The sequence below is a fragment of the Amblyomma maculatum genome, chromosome 1 (genome assembly GCF_055883805.1).
Source record: "Amblyomma maculatum isolate TAMU_Amacu chromosome 1, ASM5588380v1, whole genome shotgun sequence".
Classification (NCBI taxonomy): Eukaryota; Metazoa; Arthropoda; class Arachnida; order Ixodida; family Ixodidae; genus Amblyomma; species Amblyomma maculatum.
Genome location: NC_139344.1, coordinates 353,325,960 through 353,348,555, shown reverse-complemented (window position 1 = coordinate 353,348,555; position 22,596 = coordinate 353,325,960). Strand labels below are relative to the sequence as shown.

Here is a 22,596-nt window from a genome sequence, read left to right as displayed (position 1 = left end):
ATTACAACCGTACCTGAATGAGAATATATTAAAAGAGTTTTCGCACATTTTATGTGCATGGTGAAGGGCTCTGTACATCTCCTGCCATTGCGAGGCGTCGAGATAGCACTTACCAAAAAGCAGGCTAGGCATTCATTCGAACATATCAAATAAATAATTTGTTTACTGTAAGGGAAAGGCGCAGTATCTGCCACACTTGTTTCTGTGGACACCGGAACAGCGCCATATTGTGGGAGCGAAAGTGAAAAGAGAGAGAGGAGCCGTAGTGTAGGGCTGCGGAGTAATTTCTACCACCTGGGGATCTTTACATCGCACGTTAAAGATCCCCAGATGGTCGAAACATCGATAGTAAAATTTGCTGCTTCTCTCACGAATCTCCCTGACGTCATCCTGTTTTTCGCGCGTAGTAGCGTAGCAGCTTCGGGTTCTCACCCTCCAGGTGCTTATGAGCATGGAAGGGTGGCTGATCCTGGCCTGATGGGGCTGGGACAGGTAGGTCACCGCCGCTTGCGGCGGGGGCTAGCCTGCCACCGAATTTTATATGTTGTAGGCCGTCATTGCACCCGCCACTGCTTCGGTGGTGGACGACGGCTGTTGTTGCGGCGCGCGTCTTTCTCTTCCTCTTCTTTTTCTTTCTTCTCTACTTTCTCTTCTGTCCACATCGATAGTAAAATTTGCTGCTTCTCTCACGAATCTCCCTGACGTCATCCTGTTTTTCGCGCGTAGTAGCGTAGCAGCGTCGGGTTCTCACCCTCCAGGTGCTTATGAGCATGGAAGGGTGGCTGATCCTGGCCTGATGGGGCTGGGACAGGTAGGTCACCGCCGCTTGCGGCGGGGGCTAGCCTGCCACCGAATTTTATATGTTGTAGGCCGTCATTGCACCCGCCACTGCTTCGGTGGTGGACGACGGCTGTTGTTGCGGCGCCCGTCTTTCTCTTCCTCTTCTTTTTCTTTCTTCTCTACTTTCTCTTCTGTCCACATCGATAGTAAAATTTGCTGCTTCTCTCACGAATCTCCCTGACGTCATCCTGTTTTTCGCGCGTAGTAGCGTAGCAGCTTCGGGTTCTCACCCTCCAGGTGCTTATGAGCATGGAAGGGTGGCTGATCCTGGCCTGATGGGGCTGGGACAGGTAGGTCACCGCCGCTTGCGGCGGGGGCTAGCCTGCCACCGAATTTTATATGTTGTAGGCCGTCATTGCACCCGCCACTGCTTCGGTGGTGGACGACGGCTGTTGTTGCGGCGCCCGTCTTTCTCTTCCTCTTCTTTTTCTTTCTTCTCTACTTTCTCTTCTGTCCACATCGATAGTAAAATTTGCTGCTTCTCTCACGAATCTCCCTGACGTCATCCTGTTTTTCGCGCGTAGTAGCGTAGCAGCGTCGGGTTCTCACCCTCCAGGTGCTTATGAGCATGGAAGGGTGGCTGATCCTGGCCTGATGGGGCTGGGACAGGTAGGTCACCGCCGCTTGCGGCGGGGGCTAGCCTGCCACCGAATTTTATCTGTTGTAGGCCGTCATTGCACCCGCCACTGCTTCGGTGGTGGACGACGGCTGTTGTAGCGGCGCCCGTCTTTCTCTTCCTCTTCTTTTTCTTTCTTCTCTACTTTCTCTTCTGTCCGCACGAGGCAGCGGAGGTGGCTTAGCTACAGAGCTAGTAGCAGGCCTGTGCATTTTCTTTTGTTTCTTCCTGCAGCCACAGCAGCAACAACTCACCCTCCAGCTTGACTGCAAGCATTTGGGACGATGGGGTTTGCTCAAGAACAACTCAGAATGTGACCTGAAATGCCTCGGTCACTTCGATGGGAATGGTAAATCAGTGAAAGGGAGAGGATAGGCAGGGTGCCTGGAGAGAGAGAGAGAAAAAAAACATTTATTGCTCTAAAAATTTCTGGTTTTAGCGGCGGGCCGATGTCTTCATATCTTCGGCCTCTTCACAAGGTCGGCGCCCCTATTCCAGGGCACCGCTGAGTCTTGCTGCTTCGCAGGCGTGCCGCACCAGTGTCCTTTGGGCCGTGAGCTCGCTGCTGGTTAGCAGACCCTCCCATTGTTCCGCACTCGGGTTATTTAGTTTGTGGAAGGCTCTGTTTCGTTCGCATTCCCATGTGATGTGGTATAGTGTGGGGGTTGCCCCGCACCACGGACATGTGTTCCTGTATTGTGTAGGGAACATCTTGTCAAGACTGTGTGGTGTATAAGACACTGCGCGAATGGAGTTTATCAAGTGTTTGAAGAAGAAGTGGAAACATGCGTGTGAAGAAGCGAAGCATCAAAAAAAAAAAAAGACAAGAAGCGAGCGTTGCCGGCTCCTCGCTATAGTGCTTCTAGAGCACTATATCCTCGCGCCGGACCTCAGGCCGAAGTTTGAAGCCGATGACCTTGGCTCGTTAAGGCCAGTAAAGTGCTTTAGGAATCGCAGTAAAAAGTGTCAATGATAAGCGGAGTCAAACCTCTGTCTCGCGCTTTAATAAACAGAATGCTAATAATTTGCACCACAAGAGCGTTTTCAACGAGAGATGGTTATAACCCCGTTGTCACAGATCGTTTTTTTTTTTTTTTTTTTTTTTTTTTTTTTGCGAGACAAGTGATCCCGCACCGGCGATTGTCTGGTCATTCGGGTGTGCAAACATTGCTGTTTCTCTCGTCTTTCGGCATTCTAACACCTTTGCGGAGGCGATGCCTAGTTGTCTTCGACTAAGAAGGCAAGACCAGTGTTTTTTTCTACCTGGCGAGTCCCTATCGAAGAAGATAAGAAGGAAGAAGCGCGTCATGGTGGACGTGAATCGTGCTGTGCGCGTCCTGGGCTGCAACCTTTTGCGGGGCCTGTTCTCCCGCTGCGGAACCGGCGAGAACCTGGTCGTGTCGCCTTACGCAGCCATGGTGACCCTGTCGCTGCTCACCGCTGGAGCCGAGGAGGACACCGAGCGAGAACTAGGGGAGGCGCTAGAGGTACGCAGCTCCCGCAAAGTCTTAACACTAATCTTTTCAAACTAATCAATGTCTCAGGCGGTCCTGGATTTTTGACAAAATATCTTGCTTTAATGCTCACCTTTGCACGTATAATTAGGGCCTCATTACGCGAAGCGTACTGGGTTCGTTGTGTCGAAAAGCCATCGCCGTTCCCGAGTTTGAGAGGGAGTTTTCAAGGATAAAGCAAAAATTTGCCGGCGAAAATATTTGGGTGGCGCCTTGATGCGGCGGCCACCTGAACTCTCATGAAACATATTTGCCAAGATGGATGGTGCCTCAGCGTTATAGTGAAAAATTCTCCGTCTGTTTCAAGCACGAGCGTAAACACTACCGGAAGAATGATAGACGCCTTGTATGAAGTCTACTAGATATGCGTAGTGTTTGTTGATTGATTGAAGGTGGTTTTTAATGTGATTGGTTGATTGATTTGTTAGTCAGTAGTGATTATGGTTTTGTTTTGCTCCTTTATTTGTAAAGGGTGCCATGGGGCTTCACAAATGACGTTTAGGTTATATAAAACAGGAAAAACTTCGAAGCGAATACCTGAATTCTCAAAACTATTAATTACCAGGAGTTATTCCGCGTAACGAATCTAAAAGCATCCAATATATCAAACTGCGTTAGAATATGATTTAAGACGTCAAGTCTCGTCGCCTGGTTTGTACACTTCACGGCATCACTACGGCGCTGGAGTCGCAAGTGTCAGGGAAAAATGCAATTCTTACAGTCGTTCTGCTCAACAGCAAAGCTGCGTCACATAACAGTACAAGTACCACCTTATATAGCATGCACTACTACACTTGGTATTACAGTCTTTTTGTTTTGTACACGTGTATTTACCCGTACTCGCAGCCATATTGAAACTACATCAAGGTATTGAAGCTAAGTTATAAAACAATTGTAACTAAAAATGTATATTACAGGACACGTTATCGGACCATGCTGTACATGGCAGTACAGAGCTGAGGATGACATAGAGTTGTTTTTATTAAAAATTTCAAAGAGTAGATGCTATTTATGACGGCACATGGTTTTGCTTTCATAAGCGATGAACATAAGAGTCTTTGTAGTAGATTTGTGTAGATATTCCACCCAGGGTCCACCAGCTTCATTTTCCTATTATACATCCGCGATGTAATGTCATATTTACTCCTCGGATAGCGGACTAGATGTTTCATGTGCCCTTCTAGTACGTACTGAAACTGACATGATCAATTGAACCGAATTTCCCAATACGTACGTTGAAGGAAATCTTAAGAGGGCGTTTTAAACAGTATAATGATTCGTGCATCTACTACTTGAACATATCATCGTAGTCATCGTGCCCGGAGATTACAGGCCAATGTTTCTTTTGCGTTTGGAAGAATACGCCTATGTGGAAGCTTTTTTACGGAGGAATTGCTACTTGATTATTGACAAGTACTGAAAATGTCAACTTTTGTATGGCCGGGCTTCTGTAACAGTAACCTTACTTAGACGATTGATCGCCACCTTCTAATGGGTTTTCTTCGGCAAGTTGGCTAATAAGAGCACAGCGTTGGGATGAATGCTATAAAATCCAATTACCCTGGCAGTTATTAGCCCTTCTTCTTTCTGACGGAAATGAATTGTGCTGTTATTTTCAGTTTCTTTTGGGCACAAGCATTTGACAGCGAAAATTGTTTCAAGTTATGGCGATACATCTCGCTGCAAATATAATCCTCGATCGCACGACCAGCTGCAGTAAAATCGTGAGACCGAAACTGCACTCTCGAGTAGGAATGCTGGTTACAGTTTCCAGAAGTCACATGTTGTTCAGGAAGGTGGTTTAGGTGTTTATCATTCTGTAATCAGCTCTAATTCTTCGCTGGAGTTCGTGGTTATGCCTAGGTACAGGCATGCGACCCCAGATACGACACTCAAACTTTGCTCATATATCTAGTTATCTAGCAACATCAGCCCAAGGCCAACAGCCTTGCTTGGGTACACGTTATAGTAAATTTCGCGAAATAATAGATAAACTTTCCATACCTGCGAGGCATTTATGAAAGTAATGGAGTGAAGAGCAGGGTTAAGTTGTTTATTCAATGCTTTCAATTGCGGCGTCAATAGGTGCGTCTACCGCTTATCCACCCTGCTATGCGGCGTATCCTCGTGTTCCCCCCCGCGGAAGGAGCACCAACGCTGGAGGAGGAACAACCCTTCTTCTGCATGGCAAATAAGTGAGTGCTGCAGCTCACATTTCTTGCTTTGACTATAGCTATACCTTTAGTGTACAACGGCAGTGTACAAACTGTGCTGCCCCACAGCTACACTTCAAGTAAAAAAGAGGCACTGCTGTTCTCTCGGATCTAGCGTCTATTTCTTCTGCAACTCGTCGCGATTGCACGTGTTCTTTCGCTAACCTAATTTTTGGCTCACAACAATAATGATTACGTTACGTGGTAGTCGACGCGAAGGCTTAATCAGTCATCTGCTCTCCTCCTGCGAAACGGCAAAGATATGTCATAAGCAGCACTCTATATTTGTTGCCATCTGATCTCGCGCGTAGCGCAGTTCGCAACAGGGCCCTGTGGAGTGCTTACCAGAAAGAAACAACAACAGAAAAACGACCTGTCACTGTGGCAGGGTATTCACGAAGGGAAACTTTTTTTGTTTTTATTTTATGAGGTGCTCAGTCCCGTCAACTTCTAGTCCCGGATTTTTTGAGCAATTTTATTTTAATTGAAATCACATTTCTCCATTTCCCCTCTCTGCAGTACAAAAGCGATTTTTTGGTAGACCGACTACAAATATTCTAAAAGAGGGAAGACCATGAAACCTAATCTAATTTCCGACCGAGCGATAACGACAAGGCACACTATCGAATGACGTTGTGAATACTGTAATAAAAGAATATTATGTGCGCATTTTTTGGCTAACGAGGTGGCTGTTATTTGACGCAAATATGTACTCAACAGCAAGCTCTATATTTTGTTATTCGGCAATACGAAGCGAATATTGAAAGACTCTCCATCCATGTAGTGCCAATAAAAAAACAAGGTTGCCAGTAGAAGTCTCCCTGTTTGAGGGCTGCGAAATGGGGAATTACAAAATTCATGCGCTCTGTAAGACGCCACCGCTCGGCTGAGAAAGTGGGCACAAGGCACTTGAAGACTGCAGAGAAGTTTGGTGTAAGGTTCAGAAAAAAGCACCACACTCTGCGTTTTGTCTTAATGGCATTTATATAAAGAGCTCATCGAGATGGGATACTTCTTTCAAAGTAAGGTAATGTTTTTCCGATGTCAAAATTTTTTTCTACCCGGTAGCATATATATAGCTACAATGTTATCCACCGATATCTGGTAAACTGAGTGCTAGCGTTTTTTTTTAGGTACCTGACGAAGCTCCCATTGCTTCGACGACGGCCAGACTACATGAAAGCTACAATAGTAGAGTCGAACGCTGAGCTAGTTGGTCACACATCTCTTGGCATACTGACATATGGGGAGACCAATGTGTCAGATATGCCATCAATAGTTTTGTTGAAGAAGTTATTAGGATTTTTGCGCAAACCGACAGGATATTAAAGACAAGGAAGAAATTGGCTGCAGACGTGAAGTGAAGGGAGAAGATGTACGGTTTCTTGTCAATACAGTCGTCAGTGCAGCGTTGCCTTTGTGTGTGTGTGTTTGTGCTTCTTATGCTTTGTGTTGTTACCTGCTCTGCTGCCTTCTTCCAAGAGATACATGAAAGCGTAAAACGTAAACGTAAAACGTAAAGGTCAGGTTTGTGAGAGATGCCTTGAAGATAGTTTCAGCCACCGTGAAAAGTATGTGTGAACGTCAATCATTTCACCTAGCTCTTTCTTAATATGATGATATTTGAGCACCACATAACAATGACTCATAAACAACGCCATAAGGCCATAAATATTTCACTTTTATTGCACTAGTATGATTACACATATGCATTTTCGTATTTCACACTGAGTGTCAAAAACAATCCCTTCCCTTGTGTTGCTTTGAAGACTGGATTCTTCGGTTTATCGGAAATATCTTGTTTTGAAATTAAGTAAATATTATTATTAGTACAGCAGTTCCTAGTCTCGGGAAGCCTCTTCGCCACCGAAATGTATTAATCAACTCATTAAACATTAAATCAATTCATTAAGCGTGGATTTTATTTTTATAATACATCATGTAATGTTATGTAATATAGTGCTAATGGAAAAAGTATGAGCGCAAATGCAAATGTTTTTTTCGCGGTTGTATTCGATAACATGCTATGCACAGCGTGAGAAAGAGTCCTTTAAAGATGCGGATTGTTCGACTGCGGCGATGGTGCCGCGGTCTATATTGCAGTGGTCAGCGAAGTTGATCTGCTCTCTGCCGCGCGAAAACCCATTTGCTGTCACAAGGTGTTTTATTTGAAATTTTTTTAGCTTCAACTACCGTCTGTCAACTAACACCTGGCAGAAATGAAGGACCGGTCCAAAATCGGCGAAATCAGCGAATGCGGGCTTTATGTGTACCGGCCAGCAAACTATTACGTGCGGGGACCAAAAAAACATCGGCTCTAACAGGCTTTAGCGCAAGTGCGTTAGAAAGGCGCGCGCTTTCCCCACCAGTCGGCAAGGTATCAACATTGAGTTGTCTAGGCACTCTCCCCACATAAGCGGTTTTCCTTGTGGAGCTCTTATGTTTTTAAAAAGGCACCAACTTTGCAATCGCTTACGCCATAACATTCAGTAGCATCGAAGCCTGTGAGGCTCATTAAAAGTGTCAGCCATTAAAGTTTACGCCACACGAGCGCCCGAGAAAAAATATATTTTGAAGCTCTTGCAACACAATCATCTGAACTGTATAATGTGTGCGGGAAAGAGCATGCTACACTGCTGCTGATAATAGTATCAGGCGGCTGAGCTTGGAAGTAGCAGAAAATAATTTGTGGCCCAGAAACGCATATCTCTCAAGCTTTTGTAGCCGACATTGTCTACCTCTGGAAGTGACTATGAAGTGTCACTTTTTTTCACAGACAGTAGCGCGTCTTTCCATCCCAATCTGAAAAAGAACAACAGAAAATTTTCTGTTACGACAGAATTTCTGTGCGGTTTTTGAAGGGAAACCTGTTGTGACAACAGAACTTTTTGTAGTAACATCAGAAATTTCTGCAGTTACAACAGAAAAGTGCTACAGAACTACCGACAACAGAATTATACTACAGAAAAACTACAGAACTACAAAAATGTACTACAGAACTACAAAAAAATCTGGCGTTTACGACAGAACTACAGAATATTTTGTCGTATTTTTGACACGGTTCTGTTGTTTTCTTTTTTCGACTGGGATGTTACCCAAAATAAAAGTTTTATGTTCTGCATTGGAACTCCCGCATACAATAACACATAAAATACTATTAAATAGCACATTAAGTTAACTGGGCCATCGGCTAACGTTTTAAGGACGAGTGTCACGTCTCAGTTGTTGCTGCCACTTGCGTTATTGGTGGTTATGTGTTAATGAAGCACGTCCGTAGTTTTGTATGAGGTTAGACATTGCTTACTTTCGCTCATTATATGTCTGCCTTTCGCCTTAACTGATCATTCTGCCAACTCACTCTGCCTGACGGCAGTTAAGCGCATAATATGTTTCCGCACGTCTCGCAGTGTCAGTAGGTTTACATCTGGCGCTCGCATGCAGGGTGCTTGTGGGTTCGGCGCTGCCTCTGAACAAATCGTACCGACAGATTGGCCACCGCATCTACAGAACGGTTGTCGAGGCTGCTGACTTCGGTCAGGACCCAGAAGAAGAGCGGCGCCGCGCCAACCAGTATTGTCGCCTTGGCGCGGGCGTAACCGGTGACATCCTGCCCGAGAGTTGCTTCCTGTCCGCGGACACGGGTATTGTGCTGCTCAGCTCGGCCGCCGTGTGCACCGCTTCGTGGAAGCATCCGGTCACCGAAAAGGTGCCCCGTTTCCAAATGCTTTCTAGGGTGTAATGAGGAAGGTTAAGCGAAGAAAGGGACGCACTCTCGCTGAACACCTTTAGTATAAGCAGTGCGTCGTCGAGCCTTTTGCAATGATTTATGTGTATCAGGTTGTCCGCATATCAGTTGGACCACCACGTGTGCTAGTTTCTTTCCTAATTCTTTATTTGGTGAGCTCCGGCAGGAAGCCTATCCTAGGTGTCCCATGCGGCTTTTCCCACAACATCCGGGACGTGGCGTTGCCAGGCTAACTTAAGCTCAATTAAATCGGAATGCTAGTGAGTGGGCGCCATATTATGATGCTATGAAAGATGTTTATATTGCAGGAAACAGGGGTAACGCCATTGTATTGGATGTTCAAGACACGAAAGCTGGGTATGGATTATGACTGACGCAGTATAGAAGGACTACGTAGGATTTCGCCTACGCTGGGTCATTATAATGTCGTCATCATTATCCCGAGGAATCATAATCATTAGGCAAGGACTTATTGCAAGCGAGGATGTTTATTTCACAGCCAAAGATATTCGCCTTGTATCTTGACTCTCAGTATTCGTAAAATAAGTTTTCTTATATTGCACTTAAAGGGCCCCAGAAAGGCTAATTGAGATAATATTGCAATTCTATGATTCCATAGAGGTAGTATTCATGAGTATCTGAGTTAAATTTGAAAGCTTCGCGTGGAGCCTATAATGTACAGATAATATTGAAAAGGGCTCCTGGCGACTGCTTGCAACCGATTTGACCGACATTTTGTCGTGATCACCGCACAAATCTCTCCTATGACGTCATTGGGGCTAGCTGGGCGCGCCCGCTCATTGGACGCTCACAGCTTACGCGGGCGGGACCGGGCATCGTCGTGACTTGGGCTCTTTTTTTTTTTCTTGTGCATCGACGTGCGTTTAGTTGAGGGGGGGGGGGGGGGGGGGGAGCATCAGTTTCGATCGCACATATGTTTGGTGCTATGAAGGTAGGTTAAGCCTTTTGCTTTGCGGAGATGGTTGATGGGATACCTATTGCTCATGCGCATCTTCTAAATCAGTAAATTGCTTTTCATAGACCCTTTAAGAAACGATTTGGAAAGACTGTCAGAAAAATGTTAATGAAAAAAATTGAAACTCCCGCAAAGCAACGGAAAACTATATGCAGACGAGGCTGATGAATGCCTGCTTTGTAATGATGTTTCGAGCTTGACATATAGAGAATGTTTTTTCATCCAAGCTTATGTTCTTCATGTATTTGGAAGCGCTGTTTTAGCAATAAAAATGCGCATCAACCGAAAACAGACACGTTCAGTTTTCTCAGACGTCACTTGCAACAGTGAGAAAAACGAGAAAAATTGTAAGATACTTAATCAGAAACGGGTATACCATTCAGATGCAGGGTAAAATCTTGCTTTTAGAGTATGCCGAGCAGATATTTCCATAGAATACCAATGGGGCTATGTTTTCGAGAATATAGTGTAGCAGAACAGTAAAGCCGTTCCGAGGGAGGCAACACTGGTATATTTTTCTTTTGCTGCAGTATTACAATGAACGAAAAAATTGGGTTCATAAATAACGCCGTGTTAAAAAATTGACCTCGTTCAAAACTTTTGAGCACAATTTTTTTAGCGAACTGACGGAAACGTTCTCCCTCAGAGCTTTAATACGACTCCACGTTAGATTATCAGACCACAAGACATTGTTGTCTTAGGATAATTCTTAAATCTTCTGTAATAATGATGCTTGAATCATGACATTCATGCAGACGAAATATGTTCAAGAAAGACCACTTCCAGAACTCTTTTTCCTAACCGTCAAAATAGACCAAGCGTCTATGTCTCAATTCTGGTTTCAAAGAAAGCTATCTGCAAATCACAGATATTCGTATGCTTACAGGTGACTATGAAATGCTGACATGGCGAAAAAGTTTAATTCTAGTCGTCTTTTGTTCACCATACGTAATCATTGCGCGCATCCCAGATGCTCAGTAGATTGTAAATACTTGAGATTGAATAGAATCAGTTGAGTGGGTTCCACCGTCGAATGTTGCGAGCTTAACTCGCACATGTTCCATCTTTACTTCATTAAGAGCCCTGTTGCGAGCCACGTAGGTTGTGTCCCATGTAGAGGTTCAATAGCAGCCCTTGTGCGCGCGCCGCAGCTTCGCCCATTCGGAGATGTGGAAGCGGCTCCCACGCTGCGCAGCTGTGCCATGTACGGCTACGCACAGTTGCAGTGGCCGTCGCTTCAAGCCGTGGAAGTTCTCTTCTCGTGCGAGGCCCTCTCGGCAACCGTGCTGCTACCCTCGGGTAACCTCGACGAGCTCTGCGAGAGCCTCACCCCAGAGGTGGGAGCCTCGCGCCTAAACGCTGCATAAGACAGCAGCCCTTAGAACTGTTACGAGTTTATGGAAAGAACTTTTGTACGTTAGGTGCGACGTGAATGCATAGAGCTTTTGTAAAGGTCTGGTCTAAGCTACTATAGCTCCTTTCCGATATTTGAGCTCATGTACTCCAGCATGCCTCGCCTTGAGCACCATATCATTTCCGTACGCTCCTGCCACCTGGTTCACTTAGAAACCTGCTCCACGAAGAAGCGCTATAGATTGTATAGTAAGAAACACACATTCAATAGCGCTGCTTTGTACAGCAGTTTTCGGTTTGCTGACAAGTTTGCCATTCGATCTACCACCGCCGGTGCTCTCTTGTAAACGTAAACACACCTTGCGGTTGTTGGCGCACAGCATCTTGGAGTGATGCTCAGGCTTGTGATGTGGACTGACATGGATTAGCTCAGACAGGTGAGGCTCGAACTACCAATCAGCTATAAAGAAGCGCTATTGCATCTTGGACTACATCGCCGTTTTTCAATGCGTGATGCGGCGAGTCCCTTCGCCGCCAACGACTGAGTAATGACCTATGAAGAGCTAAGCTTTTGCCACGTTTTCCACCCACAAGCCGCTATGCTATTTCTAGGCTGTTCTTTCTTCATGTAAAGGTTTACCGATTTACTCAGCCAGCCCGGAAAAATGCCCCCTTCGTAGAGGTGGCCATCTTTTTTTACAAAGTTACTTTCGGGTATATTTTAATATAAGATTAAAATTTCTTTTCTCCAAGGTATTTTTGACATCTGATGATTCTTTTGTTTAGTGTCCCATGTTCAGTGTTTAGCAGCCTCTTCGCAATGCTGTGCCTTCTCGTCTTTAAACTATTAGCTGCCTCCCACTTTGGATAACCTATTGTACAAAATACGTTAAACTAAAATTTGATAGGCAGGAAGAAGCTTGCTATGTCGGATGTACACTATAAACAAATAAAAGTGACATGGGGTCCGCAAGCTGCAGGAGATCTGCAAGTTTTAGGGAGAAATAAATTCACAGGTGACTTAGTTAATATACTTTCGCCGGGGCGCCAGATGTTGGCTTACCAATATGCCGAAAAAGTATATTGTTCGAGCTGTAGAAAAGCTCGAGTATTTGCAATGGAAATTTTCACGAGCTTCGCCTCGGCGCCTGGTTGCAGTGATTGACACCATACTCCGTAATGTTTCATCTGATATATGCTGGGCCAACTACTAGAGTTAATTCAAAAGGCACTCATTACTTAGAGGAACTAGCATGCGGATGAGATCAAGTCGCCAAAGGAGCATCTACAAGGGAGTAATAACAAAGCTTAAAATAGGGAATTTAGGGAGAGTTGTCTAACTTTCTGACGCTTTGGCCGATTTTGTGCCATAAACTCTAACATTGTTACCCCAGCGCGATTGCATAACTTACGAAAAGAAAAGATAATACAACACACTCGCCCGCATTCGATTCCCGATGGTTTGACACGCACGTTTATCTTTTCTTTTCTTTTTTATGAAGAGGTCTCTTTCCACTAGTAACGAATGCTTGTTGTCTTTCCTTTCATGTTTGTCGTCCTTTTTTTACACTATTGTAACAATGTAAGGTACGAATCAACTCGCAAAATATATAATTGTTTAGATTTAACTAGTATTCGTGCGTGCATAGTTACTGCCATCCGAAGCAAGGACAAGAAAACCGATTGACGTGAATTGCTGTTACATTCATTAGGGTGGACCCTTTTAAAGTCAAGGTAGACAATTTTAGTTGAAAAGGTAGGACCAAGGTGAGGTGTGTGTACATTGAGAAATGACCGAGCTAATCTTCTGAGACCAAACGTACCCGTTGAATATACGTGGGGGTGGATTGAACACCGTCTGAGAGAAAGTCCTGTGACGCTGATTAGCAATGCAACCCGCAAATTTATAATATAAAGTATAGGAGAAACAATTATCGACAGCTTGTTGAACTGAAGGTCAAAGTCAAGCGATCATTGACGCAAAGGGTTTCATTACACACTTCCGCCTATATTAGAGTTTGTTCAAGACCCTCTCTTGAGAAGATGGCATATTTTATGGTTCAGCTTATATTTTCATCTGTGCCTTTATGCGCGTACGGCTGACTGCAGCTGGTAAACATATTTGAAGAACAAACGATGTTTCATGATGTCTTGGTAATATGTGGTTTTTAAATGCGTCAGTTATGAATATCTTCGAAATGAGATCCTCTCTATTCTAAATGAGGGAAAGAATTATTGAAGGAAAACTGAAACATCATATATTTCATGCAACGTATTGTAATTGCACAATGTAAGGATGAAAAAACGCATATAACTAAACAGAAATCTTGCTGACAGTTAAGCTCCGCTCTTAAGATTATGACGTGTGAACTAACGTTAGTGGCTACCCTCTGCGGCTACTCTTGCGGATTATTGTTTGCATTCATGTACTAAACTATTATAGCTTAATTGCTAACCACATAATTTTTGTTTCTGCTATCTCATAGAAACTCACAATGCATTCGTAAGCTACCTCACTGTATGCAACACCATCCAACATAGAAAGTATAAAGCTTTAGTTTTTACTAACCGGGCGAGTCTCGCTGCTTGGCCTAGGTCTAATGCGTCTACGGAAGGGTGCGATTTCCATCTCAGCGTTCAACTTCACAGGAGCACTCAAGTCGGCATTTCCTGCCAGTCGCATGCTTGTTAATTTTTTCTGGACAATGCTGACAACGCCGGCGACACATTTTATGCAGAACGAGGCCTCTAACGCTGTCGCCACAATAGGACCTACAACCCCGCTACAGACTCGGCGCAGAAAAAGACGGTTTTAAAGGTGTTGAACTTTCGTAAAAGAGCGTTTGTTTTCAGTATTTTGGGGCGATTTCGGCATCATGGGGTCACCGCATCAGGTTGGTGCAAGCACGCATCCAGAGCATTACTGAGTAAAACTCCCAAAAGTCGCTCGAGCAAATTGGGTTGTAGGGGCGGGGCTGTTTGATCTCCAAAAGTCGCTCGAGCAAAATTGGTTGTAGGGGTGGGGCTGTTTAATCTCCAAAAGTCGCTCGAGCAAAGTTGGTTGTAGGGGTGGGGCTGTTTAATCTCCAAAAGTCGCTCGAGCAAAATGGGTTGTAGGGGTGGGGCTGTTTAATCTCCAAAAGTCGCTCGAGCAAAATTGGTTGTAGGGGTGGGGCTGTTTAATCTCCAAAAGTCGCTCGAGCAAAATGGGTTGTAGGGGTGGGGCTGTTTAATCTCCAAAAGTCGCTCGAGCAAAATTGGTTGTAGGGGTGGGGCTGTTCAATCTCCAAAAGTCGCTCGAGCAAAATTGGTTGTAGGGGTGGGGCTGTTTAATCTCCAAAAGTCGCTCGAGCAAAATGGGTTGTAGGGGTCGGGCTGTTTAATCTCCAAAAGTCGCTCGAGCAAAATTGGTTGTAGGGGTGGGGCTGTTTAATCTCCAAAAGTCGCTCGAGCAAAATGGGTTGTAGGGGTGGAGCTGTTTAATCTCCAAAAGTCGCTCGAGCAAAATTGGTTGTAGGGGTGGGGCTGTTTAATCTCCAAAAGTTGCTCGAGCAAAATGGGTTGTAGGGGTGGAGCTGTTTAATCTCCAAAAGTCGCTCGAGCAAAATTGGTTGTAGGGGTGGGGCTGTTTAATCTCCAAAAGTCGCTCGAGCAAAATGGGTTGTAGGGGTGGAGCTGTTTAATCTCCAAAAGTCGCTCGAGCAAAATGGGTTGTAGGGGTCGGGCTGTTTAATCTCCAAAAGTCGCTCGAGCAAAATTAGTTGTAGGGGTGGGGCTGTTTAATCTCCAAAAGTCGCTCGAGCAAAATGGGTTGTAGGGGTGGAGCTGTTTAATCTCCAAAAGTCGCTCGAGCAAAATTGGTTGTAGGGGTGGGGCTGTTTAATCTGCGGTAACTTCAACGTGGGCAATTTCTTGTGAGGAACGTATAGGAACGTTAATATGCATTCCCACTCTTGTATAGAGGGACCTGCCTAAAACTCTATAGAGCGATTCTCTGCCAAGGAAAGCGAGAGAAATATTAAGCGACCTAATGTGAATAGTGATGTTACTTGCGCGCTAGAAACAGAAACCGTGCAGGCATAAGCGCCTTGCCCATAAAAAATCAAAAGAGATAATATTTCATTTCATCTGCTCCAGCAAAGCGTGCTCATCTCGCTACTCATGATCAGTTGCGAAGTTCGACAGGTGTTACAGGCTCGTGTTGCCGCACAGTAATCAGTAATTCACACCTTAGATCGTTGCTAGTATTATCAGACCGTTTTCGCATTTTCGACCAATGTCATCGTTTTGGCAGAAAAGGCATCAGTCCGGCATATCTGAGTGACGTTCAAAGAATGCTGCTATTCTTCCGATGGAATCCCGATCTCATTGAAGAACAGCATACACATGCCCAATATCACAGGTCCTGGAGGACGTGTTTTCGGCCGTACGCAGCGATCAGCGCCGCGTTATCCTGGAGCTGCCGGTGGTGACCGCTGAGACCGGGTCGGACCTGGAGCCCGTGCTACGCGATATGGGTGTGACACTGGCCTTCGGGCAGGAAGCGGCGTTCCAGCGGATCACCCCGACCGCCACCGCCTGCCTTTCGTGGGTCATGCACCGGGCGCGGCTGGAGATCGTGGTACGTACAAGTCATTAAAGCGAATCGATGCCACCGGGCAGTAAATAGAACACAAGTACATAACATAAGCGCTGTTTACAGCTGAATGTGTATTTCAGCACCCCTTCCCAGACCGAGACATTCGCATGTGCAGCCCTTCCCACCCAAGAACACGCTGGATATTGCTGTAAAAAAAAAAACGTGCGCACATAGCACGTGGTGCTTGATAATGAGACCAATCTTATCAAAAATTCGGAAAATTCAGTTTCACCGCCCTCCTGGCGATCTGTCGGCTCGTCAGGATCTCGTATAGCGCAGAGTGTAAAATTGGCGAATATAAATTAGCACACAAAGTGAAACATGGACACATTTGCTCATTGTTTCGTACCTTATGTTCATAATTGGTTGGTGACGCTGGAGCACTTTTGCTCATTGCTGTTTTTTTTTCATATCATACCCAATTCATTGGTGAGCGTGAACGGCTTTGGATGATTATGCGCTTGTATTTTTTTGCAAGAGTCTGCTTCATTGGCCGTTGTGTCCCTGCATCTGCCAATTCATTGTGTCATTTATGGTGGCCTGGCGTAGTAGTATCATTTTGTGGTTTGTCCAGAGGAATGCGTACACTGTCTATGTTGCTGCACGCTCCTGAAAAACAAGCCAGTGGCGAACATCTATAGTTTTCGTCTGCTCTTAAACTGCTCCGCTCTTACCCTCCTGGCAAAAACTGTGGGGGTATAAGCATGGCTTGGGCCTAGTGATAGAGCGGAAGCTGTGAGTTTCGCAGCGAAATTTTCTGTGGGCATTTGGATTTAATGTGCCGCCTCACAACTTTCGAATGAACCTTCTGACCTAGCAACTCGCTGTTGTCGTTCGCCTCTACCAGCTACCGAGTTATCTGTTTTCTTCTTTTACTTCTTTCCTTGTTCTTTCTCTTCCCTTCTTTACTCCTCCAACTCCTGACCCAGCTCTCGGTCTATACCACGTGACAGTTGCTAGGCAACGGTCACGGGGCACGGTGCCACGGTGGCACGCAGACAGCTTGAAAACCTTTCGCAGTGTAGCTTTCGCTACAAAACTTAATTCGAAGAAACCAGATATTAAGGGACGATAATTAAGACATCATACTCATCCGGTTAAATGAAAGCAGATTTTTACCGGGTGCAAACGGGTTTGTGTCTGCTACAGAACTCATATCGGCTACGCTGGTGCTATGCGGAGCTCGAACAAGTTTACCGGCCCCTGCTTAGTACTCATGCCCAAGCGACCTGTGCACTCGGTGATCAGACAGGTTTAACCCTGTACCTTTAGAGCTCGTGCCAGAGAAATCGGTGGTGTTAATAATTTAAATAGCTTAATTAGGGCCGGATAAGCGTTCGTTTCGAGGGGAACGGATGGTCTATTGCTCTATGCTGTAGTAGAGGAAGGCGACGTAAGGGGAGATGTAGTCAAGATAGTGTGTTGTTCTTCGACATGAGTATATTCTTGTTGAAGAGCTCTGTACGGGCGTTGTTCTACGCAGGGTAGCGGTGGTCCTTTGGTGGCATTTGTCACCGTAGTGCAGGACGATTCTGTGTCAATTCTGTCCATCCTGAACGCTGCTCCCCTAGCCGCAACGAGCCGTAGTAGATGCGGTGTCACAAAAGAATGCATTACGCCATACAATTGGCGGCTTCTTGTGATTTTTTTTTTAGCTCGTCTGGGCGTTTTCTTGGGTGTTGACAGGTTTTGTCTTCAGGAAACAGTCAAGCAGGTCCATGGCGTTCTGCTGGAAGGACAATGAGGGGCCCTCTACATGATTCAGAAATGCTAGTTGATCTGGTAGGTGGCCTCAGTCGTTGCGGGAAATTCGGAAAGGTTTCACAAAGCAAGTAATATAGCTGTATAGTCAGGAGCAGTAACATTTCTTCAATGCGGCCCAAATTACCGACATGATCAGCTGTGGGCTGATTGTGTCAGGTCCGTGGGCGTTTTTCGCGAAGGCTTGAGTGCACAACAAGAATGTATGCGATTTTATTGCGTAAGCAATACTACGCCAGGTTTCAGCCCGTCGCGTACACCCGGCCGGTAGCCACGTTTGACCTTTAGAGCGAACACAGATGGGGCCCATCTTCAAGCCGTCAGGTAAACCCGGTTGGTAGCCACGCCACGCCACATAATAATAATAATAATAATAATAATAATAATAATAATAATAATAATAATAATAATAATAATAATAATAATAATAATAATAATAGTAATAATAATAATAATAATAATAATAATAATAATAATAATAATAATAATAATAATAATAATAATAATAATAATAATAATAAGCTACGTCAGCTTTGCTTACGCAACCTACCGGGTTTATCAAAAGCTAAACCCCAGAAATTTTTTTTCCTTAGTTCTTCATGAGTGTTTTTTTTTTTTTTTTTTTTGTATGCGGAGAGAAGACGTACCCGTCGGGCAGTGAGTGGAATTGAGAAGAATGGCATTTTAGAGAAATCCTACATGCAATGAGGAGTTCGATGTCAGGGCCCGAACATTGCTGCTGCGCGACGCATACGTTCAAGGAGGGAGTTTTCAACGTCGTTATGCGTCGTTCTGCAGTGTTTCATGACAGGCGACTGGCAACCTAATGGTGGGGCTCAGACTTATAAACAACGCTAACGCCAAACTCATGGAGTCGTTGCTTTTATTGAGCGACGTGACCAGACGGGTTCTTGAAGCTGGCAAGCCATCGCTACGCGTGACCGTCTAAGACAACTTTTACAGCCTGCCTTATGAGCACAAGCGGTATCCTGTCCTCGGCCAGGCTACCGCATTGTACTCTTCCGTCATTGAGCAGTAGGTCTCAGCTTTTTAAAAGTAGCGGCTGGTGTCCGCTACTCTCTATCCCGCTCATGGCCTTCATGCCTGTCGGGGGAATAGCGCTTTACCGAAGGTGATTGGGGGGGAATGGATTTAAGTTTCGCCGTTTCCATTGAAGTATCCCAGCAAGGGTAGTCAATGACAGCACCACTAGTAATGCTTCCCATGACGAAGCTTGCCTTTTTTATTTGCGCATCCGACTTCTTTAGCTGCGGCACGGATCTAGTGATACGCGAAAAGCATTTTACCCATCGTTGGAGTAACTCTAGTAGTTACGTTTCTCAAGGTCATGTTTTTCGCAATGCAAGGTCATGCGAGCCATAGTTTCGAAATTGCAACCCAGCGTGGCCGTCGCATAGCAACAAAGTATATATACCACGTGACTAATGTGGTGCCATACCACGTGACTACACGACAGTCGCATAGCAACAAAGGACACGTAGCGGCGGTGCTCGAGCGCCGCGGCAATTCACACCTATCTTTTGTTTCTCTATATTTAGCCCAATATTCTGACGAGTATTGAGGTTGGACCTCTTAATAGCAAAATTTGTATAAAATTTGCGGACCACCCCTCTGGCGCAGAAGGTTCGGGATGATGGCGATTCGGCGAGTCGTATAGCACGAAATTGCTACTTGAGTCGAAGTCTAGTCTACGGCGGGATTCTCAGCGGCTACCTTTTTCTCCCAAACCATGCCCCCAGGGATCTTCAAACGGCCGCCGAACCGTTCGCCGCAGGACGTTTCGTTTAGTGTCAAACGATTCTTTGTTTTGTGCCGCGCACATTGCAATGTAAATTTGGCTTGAACGTTAATTTCGGTTGTAACGATCGAGTATACCGGATATAGCCTTAGTTGCTTATGCGCCATAATAAAACCCAACACAGCACAACACATATAGCGAATGTAGATATGCATCATGTGATCCGGATAAAGGAAAGTTGGTATGCCACGTTAGTGTTGATTCTATCCACTAGATGGTTCTATTTTTATTCCAACAGATGACGTTGGGAGTAGTGCGTTCCTGTCGGGTGTACGTAAATAACTGCACACCTCACTTTTCTCAGCCACGCGATCATGTTAAAGACGTCAGGCATCAGGCCGTGTGCGTCAACGTCGTATCGGCGAGGCTGGGCTGCTTCCGAATATCCAACAATCACTTCATGAGAAGATCGAGCTAACGCTCGATAATTTCTTGAGGTAATCTTAATCGCTTAGTACGCGTCGGATCATATTTGAAGCGAAAACTTCACTGAGCTAGCTGCGGCTCGTTTTAGCCTACGCCACAGTTTGACCTTCAGCCGACATTTGGCTGCGTGCCACTTCTTCGCACGTGTGGTGCACAGAGAGGGCAGCGCTGCATTCTTCTTCTGCTGCTTCGTTTCTTCTTTTACGTCGCACACCTGCTTCTTCCACCCTGGCAAGACTTCATTCGCACTGGAACATAGCACCGGTGTCCGCGGAGCGCCGCGCCTAACGTCATATTTTAGCTAATGCTCACTGCGCATGTGCGGGGCTCTTTAGCTGCTGCGCCGTAGCGGAGGATATAAGCCGTGTAGCAGCCGCTCGCTTGCGTAGGAGTATATATACGCTGAGAATTGCAGCGAGTCTGCAGTGATATGCAATGGATAAGGCAACAACGTTTAGTGCGAGTGCTCGCTACGGTCGGCTACAAGCCGAATCTACTCATCCTGCCGGCATCTCGCCGTGACTAAGCGGCACCTATGGGGCTGAAACGTGGAGGCTAACAAGAGGGTTCTACTTAAGTTGAGGACAGCCCAGAGGGCTATGGAACGAAAAATGGTAGGGGTAACATTAAGAGATAGAAAGCGTGCAGAGTGGGTCAGATAAATAACTCAAGTTACCGACATTCTAGTGGAAATTAAGAAGAAGAAATGGGCATTGGCAGGACATGTAGTGCGAAGAGAGGGTAACCGATGGTCGCTTAGGGTAACAAACTGGATTCCAAGGGAAGGAAAGCGTAGCAGGGGGCGGCAGAAAGTTAGGTGGGCGGATGAGATTAGGAAGTTCGCAGGGGTCAAGTGGATGCAGCTAGGACAGAACCGGTTTAAATGGAGAATTATGGGAGAGGCCTTCACCCTGCAGTGGGTATAGTCAGGCTGATGATGAAGCGGTATACGTAGAAAAAATGGAGGTTATAGCGCTAAAAGAGCGATAGAGACTGCCGAAGAGCGAGAAGGTACACCCGACAAGTGACAACGCCAGGCGGCGAAGAAGGTGCGGCAAGAACAGCAATTAAGATAGAAACGATTCGGACCCTTTAACGACTACTACCTCTTTTTTGTTTTGCTGTGGTTCTCTGTGTTCTCTTTCGTAATGGCCGCAAGGCCACTCGAAATGTTCTAATAATTAGGCGTAAAGCAGGCGATGGAGGTCAGAGATATATTTATAGTATGTATTCAGGAGAAAACTAAGGTCACAAGTGTGGAGTCACACAGACAATCACAGACAATCGCCAGCTATCACCTTTTTATAATCTTGGAGATTCTTGAATTAGAGCTTTTAGAGGACGGTTCCATAGTTTTGAAAATAGGCTGCTGGAAAGCCATTTCTATTGCGGTCACTGTGTAGCGATAATTTGAGAAGACTCATGCATGCTTTGCGTAGGTCCAAACGTGGGTGCTAGCGGAGAAAAGAGGGCTTAGAGAGGCTCATGCCATTCTTCAGTCGGCCTGTGCGAGCCCAGTATGTCGAATGCCTCTTTAGAGTACACCACAGGGAATTCTAGAAGAAAATGTCCTCGAGTGTATTGAGTAAATCTCCAATGGTTCCTGTTTAGCTTTAGTTTCCTATCTATATTTTTCTTATTTTTTTGGCAGCCACGTACGCCAATTGGTCATGTGATAGATAGTGTGCGAAAACCCTGGCAGCAGTGAATATTGCGGTAAATTGAAAAATTACGAAAAAGGAAACTACATAAGCTTTTTTTTTGTTTTTTTTTTTTTGGATCACAACTTTGGGATTGAAACTGAGCTGATGGCGGCTTTTGTTTGCTGTCGGCCCGATTTAGGCACATTTTCTACAAATCTGTGCATATTCAGCGCCCTTTAAAGATACGTCGATGGTCACGACCACATTTTTCACCTAGATGTGTTTACTGATCTATTTTCATTTCTGGCTCGTCTAAAATAAAAACCTTATTCTGTCAGTTCGAATATGGTGCCAACGTACGATTCTACTCTCCTGCTCGCAGGCTGGCAGTGCAAGCTCGATGGTATCGCGCGCTTATCAACATATCGTGGAGAACATTCCGGCTACGTCTACACCTGCCTTGCCTGACTTGGAGCTCCTAGTGAACAAACCCTTTGTTTTGTGCGTGCGTAGAATGGACACCCTCCTGCTGCTGGCCTGTATCCAGGCTGTCCGTTGAAGATGCGTCTAATAGTTCGAGGCAGCACTTGGTTAAGCACACCCACGGTTGTCTGACGTCACAGCTTTGGCGTTTTATCATTCTTTGTTTGATCTTTAATAAAGTTTGTACCAGATTGCCTAGCATCGTTGAAATCACCACAATCGTATTCTATAATATTTCAAAATAAAATATTAAGACTGCCAATGTGTGTATGTGCGATGTTTTGTGAACATCGCCAAAACTGCCAAGGTCGTGTTGTGTAATATTTCACAACACAGTATTGATACGTCTAGTGTGCGTGTGTGGGGAGGGGGAAGGTGTCACAATCGTTGTATATTGACTCCTTATGTCCCTAAGCACTGTCTATAAGGTTGCAACATATGTTTTGAAACGTTGGAAAAAATTCTAAGGACGATTTAATACTCTCTAATGCAAAATTTGAGCGCAGATAGTTAAGCGTTTTTGCGATATATTGAGGCAATGAATTTTGAGATGCTTCTATGTATGTAA

General features: G+C 45.3%; 1 pseudogene; it reads left to right on the top strand.

Moving 5' to 3' along the window:
- Positions 1-2,763: 2,763 nt before the first annotated feature.
- On the top strand, positions 2,764-22,282 carry LOC146207803 (iripin-5-like; annotated as a pseudogene).
- The last annotated feature ends 314 nt before the right edge of the window (positions 22,283-22,596 follow it).